This window comes from Tiliqua scincoides, chromosome 2 (genome assembly GCF_035046505.1).
Source record: "Tiliqua scincoides isolate rTilSci1 chromosome 2, rTilSci1.hap2, whole genome shotgun sequence".
Taxonomy (NCBI): Eukaryota; Metazoa; Chordata; class Lepidosauria; order Squamata; family Scincidae; genus Tiliqua; species Tiliqua scincoides.
Genome location: NC_089822.1, coordinates 269,838,402 through 269,850,889, shown reverse-complemented (window position 1 = coordinate 269,850,889; position 12,488 = coordinate 269,838,402). Strand labels below are relative to the sequence as shown.

At 49.2% G+C, this 12,488-nt stretch overlaps 1 protein-coding gene and 1 pseudogene across 1 annotated transcript in view; one reads left to right on the top strand and one right to left on the bottom strand.

Moving 5' to 3' along the window:
* LOC136639188 (zinc finger protein 721-like) overlaps window positions 1-12,488 on the bottom strand; it is a 117,059-nt gene that overhangs the window by 89,467 nt on the left and 15,104 nt on the right. The gene's annotated exons all lie outside the window — the stretch shown is intronic.
* Window positions 10,531-10,650, top strand: LOC136642827 (5S ribosomal RNA; annotated as a pseudogene).

Genomic DNA, 12,488 nt, shown 5'->3' with positions numbered 1-12,488 from the left:
CGCCCACCTTAAGCTGGGCAGTCCCCAGCCAGTAAGGTGTTGCCTCGCCACGGTCCGTTAACCTCACGGGGTGCGTGGGGTTTAGGGTGAAGCGGATCGACAACTCTGCACCATGCAATAGAAAACAGAAAACTCCTGCCCTAAAGCTGGGCACCTGGAACGTAAGGACAATGACACCTGGCTTCTCTGATGACCTGCAAGCAATAGACGATGCACGCAAAACAGCTGTCATCGACATGGAGCTGAGCAGACTGCAGATGGACATTGTCGCCCTTCAAGAGACAAGGCTGCCAGATTCCGGATCTGTCAAGGAGCGAAATTTCTCATTCTTCTGGCAGGGAAAACCACCAAACGAAACCAGGGAACATGGTGTTGGCTTTGCGGTCAGAAATACCCTGCTGAAATCCATCATCCCACCTACTGTGGGAAGTGAAAGAATTTTGTCCCTGCAGCTCCAGTCATCAGCAGGACCTGTCACTCTCATCAGTGCTTATGCACCGACTCTGTTGTCTCCAGCAGAAGCCAAAGACAAATTTTATGATGACCTGGCCACCACTATCAAGAAGATCCCCGTAAAAGAGCCATTGTTCATCCTCGGCGATTTCAACGCTAGAGTTGGTGCTGATAACAGTTCGTGGCCCACTTGCTTAGGTCAGTTCGGCACTGGGAAGATGAACGAAAATGGCCAACGCCTGCTAGAGTTTTGCTGTCATCACGGTCTCTGTGTCAGCAACACGTTCTTCAACACAAAGCCCCAACATAGAGTCTCTTGGAGACACCCAAGATCAAAGCACTGGCACCAGCTCGACCTGATTCTCACCAGACGCTCCAGCCTTCCCAGCATCAAGATCACACGCAGCTATCAAGGTGCTGCCTGTGACACCGACCACTCGCTGGTGTGCAGCAGAGTGAAACTGCAAACAAAGCGACTGTATCACACGAAAAGGGAAGGAAGACCTCGCATTGATACGAGCAAGACCCGGGATCAGAGAAAAGTGGAGGAATTTGCACGAGCGCTTGAGAAATCTCTTCCAGGCCCGGTCGATGCAAACGCATCCAACAGATGGGAACATTTCAAGAATGCTGTTTACAACACCGCCTTGTCCATATTCGGCAAGAAGACCAACAAGACAGCAGACTGGTTTGAAGCCCACTCTGAGGAGTTGACACCAGTCATGGAGGAAAAGAGGAGAGCTCAAGCAGCATACAAGGCCTGTCCCAGTGAGCGCAACCTGCAGGTCCTCCGAGCTGCTCGCAGCAAAGTCCAGCAGACTGCCAGGTGATGTGCTAACGACTACTGGCTCCAGCTCTGTTCCCAGATACAGATAGCAGCTGACATGGGCAACATCAAGGGGATGTATGATGGTATCAAGCAGGCCCTAGGTCCAACACAGAAGAAAATTGCCCCTCTGAAGTCTGCAACAGGCGAGGTCATCCAGGATCGGGCGCAGCAGATGGAACGCTGGGTGCAGCACTACTCTGAGCTATAGTCCAGAGAAAATGTAGTCACCGAAGAAGCGCTGAACAACATTGAGTGCCTGCCTGTGCTGGAGGAGCTTGACAGTGAACCAACCCTAGAAGAACTTCACGTGGCCCTGGACTCCCTTGCCTTTGGCAAGGCACCTGGAAAAGACAGCATCCCTGCTGAAGTCCTAAAGTGCTGCAAAGAGATCATCGTCACTGAGCTGCATGAAATCCTCCGTCTCTGCTGGAGAGAAGGTGGAGTACCTCAAGACATGAGGGATGCAAACATCATCACGCTGTACAAGAACAAAGGCGACAGGGGTGACTGCAACAACTACCGCAGCATCTCTCTCCTTAGCGTTGTAGGAAAGTTGTTTGCCCGAGTTGCACTAAAGAGGCTCCAGGTACTTGCAGAGAGCGTTTATCCAGAATCACAGTGTGGATTCCGAGCCAACAGGTCCACCACTGATATGGTATTCTCCCTTAGACAACTGCAGGAGAAATGCAGGGAACAACGACAGCCACTCTTTATAGCCTTCATAGATCTCACGAAGGCTTTCGACCTGGTCAGCAGGGACGGCCTCTTCAAGATTCTCCCCAAGATCGGATGTCCACCCAGGCTCCTCAGCATCATCAGATCCTTCCACAAGGACATGAAGGGCACTGTTGTCTTTGATGGCTCCACATCACACCCTTTTGACATCCGAAGTGGCGTGAAGCAGGGCTGTGTTCTTGCACCAACCTTGTTTGGGATCTTCTTCGCTGTCCTGCTGAAGCAGGCCTTTGGAACGACAACAGAAGGCATCTATCTCCGGACCAGATCAGATGGAAAGCTCTTCAACCTCTCCAGACTGAGAGCAAAGTCCAAAGTCCAGCTGAAATGTCTGCGTGACTTCCTCTTTGCCGACGATGCAGCTATCACTACCCACTCTGCCAAAGATCTCCAGCAGCTCATGGGTCGTTTTAGCAAGGCCTGCCAAGATTTTGGACTGACAATCAGCCTGAAGAAAACACAGGTCATGGTTCAGGATGTGGACTCACCTCCCTGCATTACAATCTCTGCGCATGAACTGGAGGTTGTCCATGACTTTGTGTACCTTGGCTCAACGATCTCCGACACTCTTTCTCTCGATACCGAGCTAAACAAACGCATCGGTAAAGCAGCTACCACGTTTTCCAGACTCACAAAGAGAGTCTGGTCCAACAAGAAGCTGATGGAACATACCAAGATCCAGGTCTACAGAGCTTGCGTCCTGAGTACACTTCTGTACTGCAGCGAGTCATGGACTCTTCACTCACAACAGGAGAGGAAACTGAGCGCTTTCCACATGCGCTGCCTCCGACGTATTCTCGGCATCACCTGGCAGGACAAAGTTTCAAACAACACAGTCCTGGAACGTGCTGGAATCCCTAGCATGTATGCACTACTGAAACAGAGATGCCTGCGTTGGCTCGGTCATGTCGTGAGAATAGATGATGGCCGGATCCCAAAGGATCTCCTCTATGGAGAACTCGTGCAAGGAAAGCGCCCTACAGGTAGACCACAGCTGCGATACAAGGACATCTGCAAGAGGGATCTGAAGGCCTTAGGAGTGGACCTCAACAAGTGGGAAACCCTGGCCTCTGAGCGGTCCGCTTGGAGGCAGGCTGTGCAACATGGCCTTTCCCAGTTTGAAGAGACACTTTGCCAACAGTCTGAGGCTAAGAGGCAAAGAAGGAAGGCCCATAGCCAGGGAGACAGGCCAGGGACAGACTGCACTTGCTCCCAGTGTGGAAGGGATTGTCACTCCCGAATCGGCCTTTTCAGCCACACTAGACACTGTTCCAGAACCACCTTTCAGAGCGTGATACCATAGTCTTTCGAGACTGAAGGTTGCCAATATTATTATTATTATTTCTGAGCAAAGCCCCTCCAGCATGAAACACACCCACACTCATTCAAAGTAGAAAGTTTATTCAGAGTAAATTACAGATTGCTTAGGTGACCAACACTCATCCTGGCTAAGCCAGGACAAGAGGATGGTAGGGCAACCAGATACAACATACTTACAGCAAGTCAGGAAAATAATAAAGCCATCTCGTCCTACTCTACTCTACTCTACTCTACTCGAGTGCTAACTTAACTATCCAACACAGTTACCTTGGCAGATGGATATTCCCACAGCACTTCGTGTGGCAGATGCCAGGCTGAGGAGCCAAGCGCACAGTTATAGGAAATTTTCCAAGACCCACGAGGGGTACTGGACCAATCACCCAACCCAAAAAATGCTGACTCCCATCAACCCAAGCCACCAACCAACCACGTCCGCCTCATCCCTCAGTTACCAGGCCGATTCCTCACTCCCCCATCTCCCTTCAAGGTCTCCACGGGCGCCTAGGCCCCCCAGCGCCCGAAAGCAATTTGCCCCTTGTTCATGGCTCTGCCTGCTTGACCAGTTGGTCTCTGCAATTCATCCCAACTGTCCCCCTGTTCCCAAATGGGCCATCTTGCAGAAATACCATTCCTCGGCTGGCTCTGAAGTTACCAGGCCAGAATTCTCTTTTTGTTTGCTGTCAGGTCAAGCTCTTCCATTACCCATCATCCTACTGTACCACGGTACGGTGCCATCTTATTAATAAACTCTACCCCACTAACATGCTCTAATCCCGTTACCCAATTCTACCCCAACAGCTATCCTTTGTATATTCTTCAAGGCCTCTTTCTCTTCCTCTGCTGCCTGATGGACTTTTGCCATTCTGTCTCTCCACATCACTGTGGGGGTGCAGAGCGTGGTCATTGGTCATTATGTTCCGAGTCTTATGATCTAAGGTCTCTAGTTCTGGGGTTTATGGCTTTGATGGTGTTCCCAGCTGGTGTTTGGACTTCAGAATTTTTCTGACTCTCCTGATGTGTTCACTTTCAATTTGCTTTTATCTTCAGGATGTTTGATGTTATCTGCCTGAAGTAGGCCCAGATATTTATAAGGTTCTTCCTCATCCAAGTTCTTAATATGGTTTCCACTGGGCAACTCTATTTCTTCAGTTTTTATCATTTTCCCCTCTATTCATTATTAAGGGCCCAATCCTATCCAATTTTCCAGTGCCGGTGCACCTGTTCCAATGGGGCATGCACTTCATCTTGTGGTGGGGCAGTGGTCACAGAGGCCCCCTTAAGGCATGGAAACATTTCTTCCCTTACTTTAGGGCTGCATTGCAGCTGCACTGGTGCTGGAAAACTGGATAGGACTGGGCCCTAATGCAGCACACTTATCTAGTCCAAATTCCATTGTGATATCATTACTATATATACAAATAGTGTTTATTAGTGATTTGATTTCAGATTGGGATTTCCACACAAGTTTACCTCATCCATGTAGAGCAGATGATTTTATTTGATATTTTCCAAGGTATCCAAGACCTGTTTTATTTAATATTTGTGAAAGTGGAGTTATGGCAATAACAGACAGCAGCGGTGAGAGTGAGTCCCCTTGGAAGATGCCTCTTCTGATGTTCACTTGACCAGGAGTCTTGCCATTGATTGTTTGTACTCCACCTGCTCATTGCCTTTTTAGAAATGCCGGGATGTTTTTGCTGACACCTGTTATTTCTAAACCTTTTAATACCCAAGCAGGAGGCAATGAGTCAAAGGCCTTCTCGTAGTCGATCCCTGCAACACTTGGATTCGTTTTTCTCTTCTTGCTGTTTTCTAAAACATTTGAAAGACGCGTGTGGCCTCTGGGAACCAAGTGCCTCTGGGAACTAAGTGCCAGGTAAGGCACAAGAGTTTAGCATCTGGGCGAGGAGAAGGCAAGGAGACCTCTGAGTTTTGGAGAAGGAGAGGAGGAGGAGCAGGAGCAGGAGGTAAGTGTACGCATTCTAACGCTTTGTCTTTCTAACTCCCTGTCTTCTAACCTTAACCTTACCTTTAAAGCAACCTTAAATCAAAATTGAAAGTTAGCACCTAAGGGAGGTACATAGGGCTACTCTGAGCAGGAGCAGAGTCCTACTCGTGAGTAAGAGCAGCGTCCTACTCGTGAGTAAGTGCCCAAGGGTCAGGCATTTAAATCAAAGTTGAAAGTTAGCTGCACCTAAGGTAGCACTTAATCGAAGGAAGGGAGGAGGATAAAGTGAAAAGCAGGTTTTCTACTTGTTTAAATTAAACCTATACTTAACCCAGGTTAAACCTAATCTAAGTTGGAACATAACCTAAACAGGTCAGTAAATTGGGACACAGGATCTAGAGAGCAATAAATAATTAAACAAACCCAAATAAAAACTAGCTTGAGGTTACAAAAACAGTCCAGCCTAAGAGAACAGAACTAAGAGGGAAAGGACCTAGGAAGGGCCAATTCCCAACCCAGTAAGAGCCCCATTAGGCTAATCCAAGCAGTCCATTCAGGAGCCTGCAGAGTAGGTCACGCCCATCAGCAGCCATTTGCCTTCCTGAGCTTTTGTAAACTCACCTGGGAAGGCCAGCCCCCTTTCAATCAGGAAGGAAGGAGGGGGGAGGAGCCAGCCAGGAGTATAAAGCTAGGCAGGACATCGCGTGAGGCTCTCTGCAGACGCGTGTGGCCTCTGGGAACCAAGTGCCAGGTAAGGCACAAGAGTTTAGCATCTGGGCGAGTTCAGCAGCAGGGCGAGGAGGCCAGGGCCCCATACACTGCCCTTCCTCTTCCCTTGAGAAGAGGGCTGCTATCCAGTGTAAGGTTTCTAAAAGGACCCCTAAATAAAACAACAACAACAACAAAAAAGCTATGCAGTCAGACAGCCAGCAGCAGGGTGGGGGCTATCCAGTGTTTTGCATCCAGTGCCACATGTATGACTATATGCCTCTGGGGCATAAGTCATGGGTGTGTCCTCGGTGCAAGGAGCTCCAGGCTCTCAGGGAACGCGTCCGCTCCCTTGAAGCCTTGGTGGCCGACCTGGAGAAGCGCAGGCAGCCAGAGGAGGACCGTGGGGAGACTTCCGGGGACGATCAGGCTTCGTCCCAACCTCAGGCGTGCAGCTCCTCGGCTGCCCGGGTGGGAAGTCTCGGGACTGGAGGACATCATCCTGGAGAGGAGGGAAACAATCCCCTAGGGGGGATCCCTTCTCCAGGGGATGGGCCCGTATCCGAGCGCACTCGGGATACTCCTCGGCGGGAGGGGGGTCGGGGGCTTCTTGTAGTGGGGGATTCGATTATTAGAAACATAGAGAGGGGGGTTTGCGACGGATGTGAGGACCGCATGGTGACTTGCCTGCCTGGTGCGAAGGTTGCGGACATCACTTCTCGTCTAGACAGGCTGGTAGACAGTGCTGGGGGAGAGGTAGCGGCTGTGGTGCATGTCGGCACCAACGACGTGGGCAAGTGTAGCTGGGAGGTCCTGGAGGCCAAATTTAGGCTTTTAGGCAGGAAGCTGAAAGCCAGGACCTCAAATGTAGCGTTCTCTGAAGTGCTACCTGTTCCACGCGCAGGGCCAGCTAGGCAGGCGGAGATCAGGGGTCTCAATGCGTGGATGAGACGGTGGTGTAGGGAGGAGGGGTTTAGATTCGTTAGGCACTGGGAACGTTTTGGGACAAGCGGGGCCTGTACAAGAGGGACGGGCTCCATTTGAACCAGAATGGAACCAGACTGCTGGCGCATAACATTAAAAAGGTGGCAGAGCAGCTTTTAAACTGATCCCTGGGGGAAGGCCGACAGGAGCCGAGGGGCATCCGGTTCGGGACTCCTCATCCCTATGGGATGAGGATGGGGAGGTTAGAGAACAACAAGACAAAGGCAGGGTAGGAGAAGAAATTGGGAAAGGTAGGGAGATGGGATGTGATAGACAGTTTGGCACAATGAGAGGATGCAGGGACAAAGGAGCGAATAAGCAGCCCATCCTGGGGCATTCCGTGTATAAATGCTTTTATGCGAATGCCCGAAGTCTACGAGCAAAGGTGGGAGAACTGGAATGTCTGGTGACAAGGGAAAATATTGACATAGTGGGCATAACGGAAACCTGGTGGAATGCGGAGAATCAGTGGGATACCGCAATCCCGGGCTATAAACTCTACAGGAGGGACAGGCAGGGGCGTGTTGGAGGTGGGGTGGCCCTTTATGTTAAGGAAGGGATAGAATCCAGCAAAGTAGAGATTGAAGGTGGGTCCGACTCCACCGTAGAATCTCTGTGGGTTAAATTACCAGGCTTGTGCAGCGATGTAATACTGGGGGTGTGCTATCGTCCTCCAGACCAGAAATCTGATGGGGACCTTGAAATGAGGAAACAGATCAGGGAGGTGACAAGGAAGGACAGGGTTGTAATCATAGGGGACTTCAATTATCCTCATATTGACTGGGTCAATTTGTGTTCTGGTCACGATAAGGAAACCGGATTTCTTGACGTGCTAAATGACTGTGGCTTAGATCAGCTAGTCACGGAGCCCACCAGAGGACAGGTGACTCTGGATTTAATTTTGTGCGGTACGCAGGACCTGGTTAGAGATGTAAACGTTACTGAGCCATTGGGGAACAGTGATCATGCTGCGATCCGTTTTGACCTGCACGTTGGGGGAAGAATACCAGGCAAATCTCTAACAAAAACCCTTGACTTCCGACGGGCGGACTTCCCTCAAATGAGGAGGCTGGTTAGAAGGAGGTTGAAAGGGAGGGTAAAAAGAGTCCAGTCTCTCCAGAGTGCATGGAGGCTGCTTAAAACAACAGTAATAGAGGCCCAGCAGAGGTGTATACCGCAAAGAAAGAAGGGTTCCACTAAATCCAGGAGGGTGCCCGCATGGCTAACCAGCCAAGTTAGAGAGGCTGTGAAGGGCAAGGAAGCTTCCTTCCGTAAATGGAAGTCTTGCCCTAATGAAGAGAATAAAAAGGAACATAAACTGTGGCAAAAGAAATGTAAGAAGGTGATAGGGGAGGCCAAGCGAGACTATGAGGAACGCATGGCCAGCAACATTAAGGGGAATAATAAAAGCTTCTTCAAATATGTTAGAAGCAGGAAACCCGCCAGAGAAGCGGTTGGCCCTCTGGATGGTGAGGGAGGGAAAGGGGAGATAAAAGGAGACTTAGAGATGGCAGAGAAATTAAATGAGTTCTTTGCATCTGTCTTCACGGCAGAAGACCTCGGGCAGATACCGCTGCCCGAACGGCCCCTCCTAACTGAGGAGTTAAGTCAGATAGAGGTTAAAAGAGAAGATGTTTCAGACCTCATTGATAAATTAAAGATCAATAAGTCACCGGGCCCTGATGGCATCCACCCAAGGGTTATTAAGGAATTGAAGAATGAAGTTGCAGATCTCTTGACTAAGGTATGCAACTTGTCCCTCAAAACGGCCACGGTGCCAGAAGATTGGAGGATAGCAAATGTCACGCCTATTTTTAAAAAGGGAAAGAGGGGGGACCCGGGAAACTATAGGCCGGTCAGCCTAACATCTATACCGGGTAAGATGGTGGAATGCCTCATCAAAGATAGGATCTCAAAACACATAGACGAACAGGCCTTGCTGAGGGAGAGTCAGCATGGCTTCTGTAAGGGTAAGTCTTGCCTCACGAACCTTATAGAATTCTTTGAAAAGGTCAACAGGCATGTGGATGCGGGAGAACCCGTGGACATTATATATCTGGACTTTCAGAAGGCGTTTGACACGGTCCCTCACCAAAGGCTACTGAAAAAACTCCACAGTCAGGGAATTAGAGGACAGGTCCTCTCCTGGATTGAGAACTGGTTGGAGGCCAGGAGGCAGAGAGTGGGTGTCAATGGGCAATTTTCACAATGGAGAGAGGTGAAAAGCGGTGTGCCCCAAGGATCTGTCCTGGGACCGGTGCTTTTCAACCTCTTCATAAATGACCTGGAGACAGGGTTGAGCAGTGAAGTGGCTAAGTTTGCAGATGACACCAAACTTTTCCGAGTGGTAAAGACCAGAAGTGATTGTGAGGAGCTCCAGAAGGATCTCTCCAGACTGGCAGAATGGGCAGCAAAATGGCAGATGCGCTTCAATGTCAGTAAGTGTAAAGTCATGCACATTGGGGCAAAAAATCAAAACTTTAGATATAGGCTGATGGGTTCTGAGCTGTCTGTGACAGATCAGGAGAGAGATCTTGGGGTGGTGGTGGACAGGTCGATGAAAGTGTCGACCCAATGTGCGGCAGCAGTGAAGAAGGCCAATTCTATGCTTGGGATCATTAGGAAGGGTATTGAGAACAAAACGGTTAGTATTATAATGCCGTTGTACAAATCTATGGTAAGGCCACACCTGGAGTATTGTGTCCAGTTCTGGTCACCACATCTCAAAAAAGACATAGTGGAAATGGAAAAGGTGCAAAAGAGAGCGACTAAGATGATTACGGGGCTGGGGCACCTTCCTTATGAGGAAAGGCTACGGCGTTTGGGCCTCTTCAGCCTAGAAAAGAGACGCTTGAGGGGGGACATGATTGAGACATACAAAATTATGCAGGGGATGGACAGAGTGGATAGGGAGATGCTCTTTACACTCTCACATAATACCAGAACCAGGGGACATCCACTAAAATTGATTGTTGGGCGGGTTAGGACAGACAAAAGAAAATATTTCTTTACTCAGCGCGTGGTCGGTCTGTGGAACTCCTTGCCACAGGATGTGGTGCTGGCGTCTAGCCTAGACGCCTTTAAAAGGGGATTGGACGAGTTTCTGGAGGAAAAATCCATTATGGGTTACAAGCCATGATGTGTATGCGCAACCTCCTGATTTTAGGAATGGGTTAAGTCAGAATGCCAGATGTAGGGGAGAGCACCGGGATGAGGTCTCTTGTTATCTGGTGTGCTCCCTGGGGCATTTGGTGGGCCGCTGTGAGATACAGGAAGCTGGACTAGATGGGCCTACGGCCTGATCCAGTGGGGCTGTTCTTATGTTCTTATGTTCTTATGTTCTTATGTTCTTATTTTGACAATCAGTAATTGGTCTTTCGTTCCTCGAGTGTTTGGGCAATTTCCCTTCTGCTCAATTGGGAGCTGCTTATTGATTAACAGGTGTTGTATGTTTTATCTGCTGTTCTACCAGTTAATAATTGAAAGATGGTTGGCAGGCAGGTTATTGGTCTGTAATTATTTGGAACTGCACCTTTTGCTGGATCTTTCAATGAAGTGCAGCAACTGTTACCCTGAACATGCCTGATCTCGTCTGATCTCGGAAGCTAAGCAGGGTCAGGCCTGGTTAGTACTTGGATGGGAGACTGCCTGGGAATACCTTGTGCTGTAGGCTTATACCATAGTCTTTCGAGACTGAAGGTTGCCAACCAACCAACCCTGATGAAGTGAGTTTTGCCAGCTGTTAGCCATTGTTCTATATTGCCTCCTTGCAAGACAGTTCAATCATGATAGGGCGCAATCCAAACCTGTGCTGGAGCAGGTAAGCCAGGAGGCTTGCGCTGCATCCAAGGCAGGTTTGTGACCAGCAGCAGCTCAGCTAGAGGCAAGGGGAAACACTTCCCCTTACCCCTGGGTAAGGGCTGCTGGCCCCAATGGGTCTCCTCGGGCCTGCGCCACCTCTGGAGGTTGCACAAGTCTGAGGAGAGTGGAGCGGCTTGAAGCCACTCTATTCTCCATGGGGACGGGGTTTGGGATCTGGCACAACTGCTGGATCCCAGCCCTGCCTCCAGCTCCCTGTGCACCCGCCTGCCCACCCCCAGGGCCGCCCATCACCCACCCTCCCCCGCGCTGGAACGCTTCTCTCCCTCCTCCTCCCTTCCCCCCATGCCTACCTTTGCAAGGAAGCTGGCGTGAGGAAGCTGGCGCACATAAGGAGAGGTTGCCTGATTTCAAAATCATGCAGCACCAGTTGATGGTTGAACACCAGTGGCATCCTCTACTGCCAGCACCTCCACTGGTGCCTGGGCACCTTCTTCCCTTGGTGTTAATTTTTCTTGCATTTCTTGAGCCAGCGTTATTCTTTGCAGTTCTTCAGCTCAACTCCTGTGAATACTTTATTCCTTTCTCTAAATCTTTGCTGATCTGCTAGTCTTTGTTTTGATATTTCTGTATCTGGATGTTTCTCTTTCCAAATTTGGTACATTCTTTTCTCATAACCTCTTCTGACTGGTCTAGACTTGGAATAGCAGATTTTGACTTCTTCGTTGGGGTTTTTGGTGTATTTTTCCCACTTAACTGACATTTCTTCCAGTAGCCCTACAGTCTCCAGTCCTGATTGCTCAACTGATGATCCGGAGTCCTGTAGCCCACTTATCACCAGGTGCCCAGGAACTTCAGCACCTGGTGCAGTCCTTGTTGACCTGGGTGACGACCGCACCAGTATAGGCTTTGTATTTATTTTTCGCATCATACTAGGAATGCGTTTGGGACACATTTAGTCTGACTTCACAAGGACACCTCAGTTATGCAACAGGCCAAGCATGTTGATGCAAAATTTAAATGTTCAAACTAATCCATTTCCACATTCCTTAGCAGAAAGGGCAAGTGGGGGGGGTTGGGTAGATTTGCAGTCGGTGCTCAGGAAACATCCTTGCTATTCTGCTTGAGGGGTGAGGAGTAATTATAATATGAATTATAATTCTATAATTATAATACCTTCATCCCAATTAATTCCAGGGAGAAAAATGGAAGTACTACTGAGGCTGGATTTCTCCCCTCCCATTACATCACTCTTTAAAAAGTGATGGAATCGGGAGTGACACCCAACATGCCCAGTGAGTCTACAAAAAGTTTGGGAAGCACAGCTCTAAGCATTTATACGGTTTATCCCGTGAGGGTTCTTTCATGTGGTCCGGCTTTTACTTGCACTGAAGATTTTCCACTTTAAGCATCTCTATGGCTTTCTTTCCGCACAGATGAAAAGTTTTATTATGATTATTATTACCTAGAAAATTTATATACTACTTTTCAGTTTGGGTATTTGACAAAGCAGTTTGCTTAGCAAAATAAATGGTTTGTTTTCCTAAAAGGGCTTACAATGTTAAAAAAGATACAGAAGAGACACCAGCAACAACCATTGGAAGAAGCACCATGTTGGGGTGAAGAGCGACAGTTGCTCTCCCGCTGCTAAATATCGGAGGACATCGCTTGAAAAGCTGCCTGTCTGTGCAG